The following is a 9098-nucleotide window of genomic DNA, read 5'->3' as shown; positions in this document are numbered from 1 at the left end:
TCCCTGCAGTCACGAAAGCTTTAAATAAAAAAAATATATGCATTGTTCTTGAAACCGATAGGTCCACGCCAGAGACAGCTTTCTTTTGAGCCTCGTCTCAAACGGTGTTAGACCAGAGGATGTATTGTGGTTAATGCAGACATGATTCCTCGTAAAAAGGTTTCAGTTTTGTTGCCAGAAAAAAAGGGGAAAACCCTATTCTTATATTCTGGTCCTGGCAAAGGAGGCCCCATGATAATGGAGTACAGTTTATCGTTGCCTCGTTTAGTGTCACAGATTAACGTTGTTCAGGTCAACGCCATAGGAATTAACATCACGCGACATGCAGGTTTTAACAGCCTGCGGGTTCACGGCGCCGTGTAGGTTAACGTCACGGGGCTGAACGGCGCACGGGCTGAGTCACGGCACGGGTGACGTGCGTCGCTCTCGCCGCCTCGAACGTCACTCGGGTGTCGCTAACGAGGCCTGCACTGCTATTTACAGATAAGGGCCCCGTGAATGACAAGGAGAGTCTGAGCATTTGCCTATTCCAGTAAAGAGATGCAACCGGCGCGTATCCCCCCCCCCTCTCCGTCCCTCGCGTGCTGAGCCGGGGCCCGCTCTGTGTGCGAGCGAGCGAGCGGGCTCCTTGCGTGCTCCTTGCGGCGCGATAAGGGACAACAAACGGGCCCCGCGCCTGCACGCGGGGAGAGCGGCAGCTGAGGTGAAACAGCACTCGTGGCGAGGCGACAAGGAACGAGGAGGGGACACGCGCGCCCTGCAGCCCGTCACGGTCCCAGTGCTCGTGTCGCTCACACACAGCACAGAGATATTATTGCGAATTGGACAAACGTCCCACAACAGCAGGGAGGCGCCACTCCCATCCATCTGCCTCGCATGCCTCGTGACTGCCGCCACCGCTTGTACAACGCGCTCAGCCTTGTCCAGACCACCATCTCATGGAGGAGTTGAACGTGACAGTATTATTTTATGGGGTTTCTGCTCGCACGACGCATTCTCGTTCTTTATTGATTGTCATAATTTACATGTTAATTAGACGGATGTGTGCAGCGACACGAGAGGCCCTCAGAGAATTGGTTGAACACGAGCAAACTCTAGACCGGCTTCTATATCAACAGTCAGGCTTGCTAGAGCCAATGGCAATGCACTTCCAGATCTTTACAATTCAATCTGGGCCAGAGTTTGTTTGCGTTCAACTAATGCTAATGAAATGATACACTACCAGAATGCAGTGTGGCTGATTGGATGTGTTAATAAATATTTGTTTACGTGGAGGGATAGATGTGAAGGCGTATTGTTGGCTTGTTTATCGTTTATCTTCACGACGATACTAATTAAAATTGTCGTACCGCCTACAAAGCAGCACTGGAATTGAGGACGATTCAAGTGGTGGGACTTTGAACTTGATGTGAACCCCTCTTTCACTCGACCCTAAACCTGCTCTCCGCTGCAACACGGGCGTCTTGTTGCAGAGCGCTCGAGAATCCCACCGGGTTCTCTGTTATCGATGTCACGGGCCGGATGAAGCGTAGCCACAACCACTGGAAAATCATGTCGCTTTACAGCCGCCTCTGTGCACACAACAAGCGAGTTGCGAATGTGCGACTACTCAGCAACAACTCGAAAAAAGCGATTCAATGGACAGGTGCTGTGGTTATGGTTCACACGTTTTGTTGGCGAAATTATAAAAACGCGCATCACAGCACGCCCGACACCTCCAGATGACGCATTAGCACGCGCAGACAACATCAACACCCCCTCAATCACGTACGAATCTGTACCTCCACCTAAGTTTCAACCAATCGAAAGGTTATCGGGTTAAACCTTGGGGAACGAGTCCAGAAACCCCGTGGTAAAAGCCCCACCAGGCAGAGGCGGTCGAAATTATTTATTTACACCACGTGCTGAACAAGCCCAACGGCGAAACACCACAACATTTCGCAGCCAGCAACAACCAGCACCACTTCTCTGTTCAACCACCAAACTGCAGGTCATCGCACTTTCTGCTTCCTCCCTCGCTCTGCTCCACTTTGGAATATCCTCCTCCCAACCTCTTCCCCCCCCTCCCCCAAGTTATTTATTCATTCAAGTGCCGTTTATTGCTGCCGCTTTACATTGTGGGCCTGTGCTCAGCAATTGAATTAACTTGTTTTTTTTAAGCTTCAACCCCAATGAGGCATCACCCATGGCACACAGTACCGAGTGCTCAGACACCACGCTCGCTCGTGTCGTCAATCCTTCTCCCACGCGCTAAATTCTGCCGCCAGTCTGCTGCGACTCAGATGGCCCTGCTCTCACCTGCGACCCTTCACTCACGCATCCGGATTTGTGTTGCAGCTCTTCACCCCCCCCTCCCCGAGGGGGCAATTTGCCACGCGAGGTGTGGGGGGGAGGTCGCAGTCGGCGCCTCCTCTCCTCCACCAGACGTGCCTGGTCGCAGGCCACTCGCTCTTCGACTCGAGCCTTGGGCACGATGGCACCAAGATGGTTCAGGAGCGGGATGCCAACGTCTGAGGCCTGCTGGGCACGACGAGCGGGCTTGATGAGAGCGTTCGTGTCGTGTTGCTCTTCTTCCTCCTCCGATGAAGGCGCGCAGACTCCACAGTGTCTCTACTCTGCTGGCCATCGTTGGGGGTGCATGACAACAACTGCACGACTGTGGTCGTGTGTTTAATTTTCCATTTACTCTCCTCATGCACTCTCGCGCTATCCCGGGGCTGCTTTAAAATGAGATCAGCAAAGGTCCCGTGGAATTTAAAATTAAATGGATTCGTTTTGCAGGGTTCAAAATCCCGTACGCTACGGAAAAGCGCAATGTGTTTAGTTGTAAAATAAGCAGAGGAAGACGCTCTTAATGGAAGGCTGCCAACTCGTCGTTGACCACGCAGCCCCCCCCCCCTCCTCATCGTCGTCAGTAGAGCCATGGGTTCCGCCTTTCCCCCGGTGGACGCGGGATAATGAGCAGCACCTCCTGCGCACAACCCCCCCGCCTCTTCCCTTTCGTTTCCCTGGCGGAAGCAACATCCATCACGCGCCGCGCGTTTGATAGCAGCCGGCAACAACCCGCGAGAGGGACCACGGTTACTGAAGAAGAATTCAAGAAACCGCTCGATATATACACAGCTGCCGCGCGCCTTTACTGCGATGCAATCAAGCGGATGCCGACGATCGCCTCTGGGTCCACGCGCGAGCGGCGTCGCGCGTGGATGACCTCCCTGCTGCCCGCCACGCGCGGCACAGCGCGCCTCCTCGTCACCCCACGCCGTACCCACCGCGCACGTAGCTTGGCACAAGCTTAGCGAGCGCCTTTCACCACGTCGCTGTGCAGGTGATACCTTACAGCTCTCCTTTTGATCATCGGCATCAATCATCCGGCGGAGTGTTGAGATGGAAACAGGAGCCGGGTTTTATATTCACTCCCTATATAAATATATAAACATGCAATATGTGTGTGTGTATATTTATCGGGGCGAGCCGCTCCAAGTGATTACGAGGCCACACACCTACGGGCAAACATCTGCAGAGCTACGAATGTTCCGTGGCATTTTCAGTCTCGTTTTGAAAACACCAATAACCCCCTTTGCCCGGATCTGCCCTTGAGTCATCATCTGGCTCCAGCGAGGATTGTTGGATAAGGGAGGGAGCCACGGCGCCGAATCTCGCCTGGGCTCGCTCAGAGACTGCGGCGAGCCGACTGCTCCCCGAGCTCGCGTCCCCGGCTCTAAGCACGACGCGGCCCGTATCACAGCGCGGTCGCTACAACGAGGGGCCCGAGACGTCATTAAAGTTCATCCAGCAGCGGCTGCCACGGGCTTGTGACAGACAATTACCGAGACGCTGCGGCAGCAGCAGCCAGGCCGCGTGTCAGCGTCAGGCGCGGCCGTGACGGGGCTCCCCGGGCTGGTTCGGCACACGCGGCGGTACGGGGGGGGGGGGGGGAGGTCACGGGGGAGAGAGGCAGCGGTGGGAGTGTGAATGTACAAGTGCCGATTGGAACCCACTGGTCCCGCAGCAGTACATGTTCAATGCCGTTTCCCGTCTGTCTGCGGAAACGTCGTAGACTCGTAGTCGAAACTGTGTTGGCTAAGAGAGGTTTCCGTGCGGTAGATGCGTTCAAAAAAATAAAAGGAGCGCAGAAAGCGAAAACGCACAAGACGGTTGCCTGCCGACAAGTCCACGCATCACACACACAGTGCCATCCCACGCACGACCGCATAGCCCCATGAGTGAATTCATACCGCATGTAGCAAATTTGGGTAGAAATGGGCGAGGCTCATATAAGCGAAATCGCACAAACCTGAGTCGCCACAATGCAATGAACACCCGGCGCCATGTGAGTACACGACGTGACCCAGCTTGATCCTCCCGCCTGAGGAAGCCTCAAATGAATTCCCCCGTCAGCCGCTCAACTCAATCACTGGATTGTGCCTGGAGGCTTGTTCCTTGTCAAAGCGAGCGATGATGATGGTGGTAAGGTTTGGTTCTGTGAAGGTAACAAAGACTTAATTAGCCTGGTCATCTCCTGATCACGGTATGGTAGTACAGGAAGTGGATTAATAAATATCGATGAAGGGAGAAGGTTTACCCTCATCACCCGCCTGAGTTTTCTCCGGATACTCAGTACTCCGATTTCATTCCACATGTACAAATGCTCATTTATAGTTGACAGGTTATACAAATGTAGGACCACCGAGCTTGAACAAAACATTTGGCGCATGTTCTACCTTCACACTTGCTTGCGGTGTTCCGCGTCTCCGTGCGAAATCTGTGCGAGTAACAAATCTCCGAGAGCTGGGAGGGGATCTCCTGGCCTCTCTCCTCTCTCTTGTGGACGGGACACCATCACTCGGCCTGCCGCCCCCGCTGCTCAATCACGGCTGCGCTTTATTGCCTGTTTATCCACGGGGGGGGGGGGGGTCACGGCCGGAGCTCAGGCCCCTAATGCCTCTCGGTGAATGAATCTCCCGGTTCACTCCGTGCCCCTTTATCCGTCACACTCCGCTCCGTGCACGGTCCATCCACATCCCTCCGTCTGTTAACCCCGGCACCCTTCCAGAGCGATATTCGATCTATAACCCACTTAGGAAGCTGTTATTTAGCTCTGTTTCATCTCCGCCAACCTTCAAAAGCCCATTTGGTGACATTTTTCTCCCGCACGTGGGAGCCACGAGGACATCGGCGCGCTGCCTCCCCGCGCTGAGCACCTTCAAGGCCACGCTCGGCGGTTGGAGGGCGCCTTTCCAGCCCAGTGAGGCCAATTCCGCAACAGGGCTGTGCGGCGTATTTATTGCGTACTGTATAATCCACAGGCTCACAATGTCGTCATCATAATCATCATAAGGACACTTACCGTCATCATCGCCATCTGCAGCAGTAACTGCGCGACACAGACACAGCTCTCTATGTTTCCACTGCCCATTTATACCGCAGCAGCAGCTGAGCCAATTACCCAGGCACACCCTGGGTAACGAATGTCCTCTCCCACCAATCAAGTGAATAGCATTGTCATTACTTAATCATCCCCCGGGCCGGTTGGACATGCACCTGTGTGTAACCAAACAGCCAAGCCCATCCGAGGCTGCGAGCCACGGCAGTTCGGCGCCTGTCGCTTGCCGAGCGATGGAACGCAGTTTGGCTGTCCGGCCGGCACCACGTGACACACGTGCCACGGTGGGGGGCGATGTGGATCCAAGGGTGGGGGCGATGTGGATCCAAGGGTGGGCGCGATGTGGGCGACGATGCCCGCCCCTCCCTTGAAACCCCGGCCATTGTTGTGTTGTGGATATTTACCGGGGAAAATACATTGGGTGGGTTGTGATTTGGCATTAATGTAGGGGGCCCTTTTGAAATGCTTGACATTTAGGGACCACCGTCTCCCCTTGGTAATTGTCTCGGTTTGCCTCTGCCTACCATGTTACACAGCAATAAACACAGACGCGCGCACACGTCGCCACGAAATAACGCGTTATCTCGAACTCACGTTTATGTCAATCTCAGAGCGCCAGGCACTTCCCCTGCGACGTGAACGCCCGCGTCTCTGAGCCGACGCACGAACGCACGCGGAGTCTGCGAGACACCGCGCGGCGAGCGGGCCAATTCGCACTCCCCGATGCAAAAGGCGCCAGTAACCCCGCTCCACGTGCCCACGTGGGACTACAGGGGCCCTGTGGTCCCGCGGTTCGCGTTCTCCGCGCTCCAGTCCCACGGGGAGCACGCGCGGCAGCGAGCGGGGGTCGCGGTGCCTCTAGAAATAGCCCCGAAACCGGCGAGCCCATTTCTCAGAGAACATCTCATCCCCAGTAGGAGACCTGTTTGTCAGAGAGAGAGCCTCTCGTCCCCAGTAGGAGACCTGTTTGTCAGAGAGAGCCTCTCGTCCCTAGTAGGAGACCTGTTTGTCATAGAGAGCATCTCGTCCCCAGTAGGAGACCTGTTTGTCAGAGAGAGCCTCTTGTCCCCAGTAGGAGACCTGTTTGTCAGAGAGAGCCTCTCGTCCCCAGTAGAAGACCTGTTTGTCAGAGAGAGCCTCTCGTCCCCAGTAGGAGACCTGTTTGTCAGAGAGAGGCTCTCGTCCCCAGTAGGAGACCTGTTTGTCAGAGAGAGCCTCTCGTCCCCAGTAGGAGACCTGTTTGTCAGAGAGAGCCTCTCGTCCCCAGTAGGAGACCTGTTTGTCAGAGAGAGCCGAGAGGCCCCTGGGCCCTGCTCTCGTCTCTTGATGTTGTATCCGCCCGCTCGTCACATTGGCGTCATGGCGCAAGTGTCTGCTTATTCATTGTGTTAGTTACGTTCTCCACGTCGAACCAACTAACAGTTGTTGTGTATTATGCATTGCATAGATTTGTATTGAACTTGGGCCCATAGCTAGCAGAGAGAGTGAATTTGCAAGTGAACGTCTGACGCTTCACGTCACCGGCATTGTCTTAGCTTGTGTTGTATCAGAGCTGAGGAAATTATGCAATCCCAGAAGGCCGTGCAGCTGATGGAATGTGTAAAAACATAATTAAGTATTTTATACGTGGAGAGACAGATATGTGAAGGAGGCGACTTGTCTGCTCGGTCATTTTAGGCAATATCATCTCCATTGATGGTGCCGAATATCCCAGTTCGTGTTTCCTTACACTGCCTCCAAGAGCGAAATCTTCAGAATGGTCAGGGCTGCTACTCGAGTGGAGACTCAAAGGTCGGCAAAGCCTCTACAGCAATTCTAAACCCCGCTAAAATGCAACGACGAGAACCCCCATCACAGCAGCACCACGCGTCGCGCGGGCCGAACACGAATGGAATGAGCAGCAGCAACAACAGCACGCGACAGCACGCTGCTGTTGCTGCTGCTCACAGACAGCGGGAGGAAGGCACCACTCCATTTCGCGTGGCTGGCGTGCGTGTCATGTGACCACTGCATCCCACACGCGATGCTGTCGACGGAGCTGAACGTGTGGACTGTTATTGTTCACAGGGCACCATCTCAAAGAGATTAGAAAACGTGGCCGTCTCATCAGAAGATCAATTAGGCCGCCCTCGTACGTCAGATCCGTGAGGCTGCCCCCTGTGGTGAGATAAATGAACGGATAAACGTGTCCATTGCTGTGGTCGCCAGCCTTCCGGCTCGGCCAGTATATTGTTGGAAATTATTCTCACCGGCTATTTACCGTGATGCGAATGTCGCAGACTGGCTTCAGGACATACCCAGAACTCCCCGGAGGTTTGGGCAAAGGGGGAAATTGTCACAGGCCTCACATAAAAAAGGGCCCACGACGAGACTCGTTTTGTCTTTTGTCGCTAATGAGCGAGGGGGCCCCACGAGGAATTCTAACGCGGGACTCCCGGAGCCTCCAGAAAGCCTCAGAAAATGCTCGATGCGTTGCTCTGAATGCACTCGTCAAGACAGCATACACAACTTACAGGGCATACTGTGAAACATATGGTAATGCCTTATACAAATAAATGGACTCAATTAATTCATTTCAGAAATAAAATTAACTGGGAACTCATTTCCACGCTGTGTAATTTATGACATTGGCTGCGAGGAGCTCCTGCGCAAGGCGGGCGGGGCGATTTGCATTTTACGCACCGCGGCGCTCGCCGTGACTCTCCGACGCTGTTGTGATAGCAACTCCCACTTTGCTAAAGCGACCAGGCGCAGAGGAACTTGTGAATTGTGCATGAGTCAGCCAGGTCACGACAGACACGCCGCACGGCTGTATAATTAGGAAGCAAAATAAATATAAAACGAAGAGGCGTGGATGCGAACGCCGGGCGCAAATGGTGCGATTGCTCCTTGCGAGGTGTGGGCTCTGATCAGCACCTACGGCCGTGCGCACGCCCGGCATTCATACCGCAAAAAAAACGACAACGTAGGTCACCGCTATCTGTTCTCGCCACGTGCCTCGCAGCACAAAGACGGCGGCCTCTGAAAGAGAAAAAAAACGTTTCCGTGGCAATTCCACGAGCCCGGGGGAAAAATGATTTTGCCTCCACAATTGCGTTTAATGAAAAATGGCAGTGTGCATGCCTGAAGTGACTCGCAGGGAAATTGCCACGTTCTATTCCATCACAGCGCACATCTTAAAAGACTGTTACCATCACAGCGCGGGAATGCAAATGTGAAAAACAGCTCTACAAAACGTGGTGGACAACATTCGAAACACACGCAAGCCACTGACAGCACGTGTGCCGCAGCGCACAGCCGCTCTGAACCAATTCGTTCCTGCGGTCCGGGATCACCGCCTGCTTTTCTCTGCGAGAACATCGCAGCATCGGGAGTAGGAACCGTTCTGGGCGGTTCCGGGAAACACGCGTTGGTGTTGTGAGAAGGTGCCGGTCGTGCACTGGCACGTTGTGACCGCAGGGCATTGCACGAGGCGAGACGGCAGTGAAGAGTCGTCTTCGTGCAGGGTGCAGGCCGCTCTCCCGACGGTCGACGCAGCAGTGAGAGCACCAGACCCACCCGCAGACTCAGACGTGGCCCCAACACGGACTCAAACCCAGGCTCGATGCTCACGGCCGGGTTCTTTACCAAAGGCTGCCGTGCGCTGCCCAGTGAAGTGAAGCGAATACTGTGAGATTGTGAATGCAGTACAGCAAGTTGGTTTGTGCAAACA

At 54.4% G+C, this 9098-nt stretch overlaps 1 protein-coding gene across 4 annotated transcripts in view; it reads right to left on the bottom strand.

The window, feature by feature from the left end:
* LOC116950467 (uncharacterized) overlaps positions 1–6126 on the bottom strand; it is a 38524-nt gene extending 32398 nt beyond the window's left edge. The window contains exons 1-4 of one of the 4 annotated variants that reach the window (XR_012946433.1): positions 5351–5526; positions 4725–4891; positions 4298–4483; positions 1854–3900 (exon numbers count right to left, since the gene is read on the bottom strand). The gene's annotated coding sequence lies outside the window, so the exon portion shown is untranslated. Of the gene's footprint in view, positions 1–1853; positions 3901–4297; positions 4484–4724; positions 4892–5350 lie in introns of those variants that run through there. The other 3 variants (XR_004404025.2, XR_012946434.1, XM_076072975.1) reach the window with 3 other exon arrangements.
* Between the last annotated feature and the right edge of the window lie 2972 nt (positions 6127–9098).

Source organism: Petromyzon marinus, chromosome 39 (genome assembly GCF_048934315.1).
Source record: "Petromyzon marinus isolate PM22_M1 ecotype Great Lakes invasive population chromosome 39, UKy_Petmar_22M1.pri1.0, whole genome shotgun sequence".
In the NCBI taxonomy this organism is placed as follows: Eukaryota; Metazoa; Chordata; class Hyperoartia; order Petromyzontiformes; family Petromyzontidae; genus Petromyzon; species Petromyzon marinus.
This window is presented reverse-complemented; position numbering and strand designations above follow the sequence as displayed.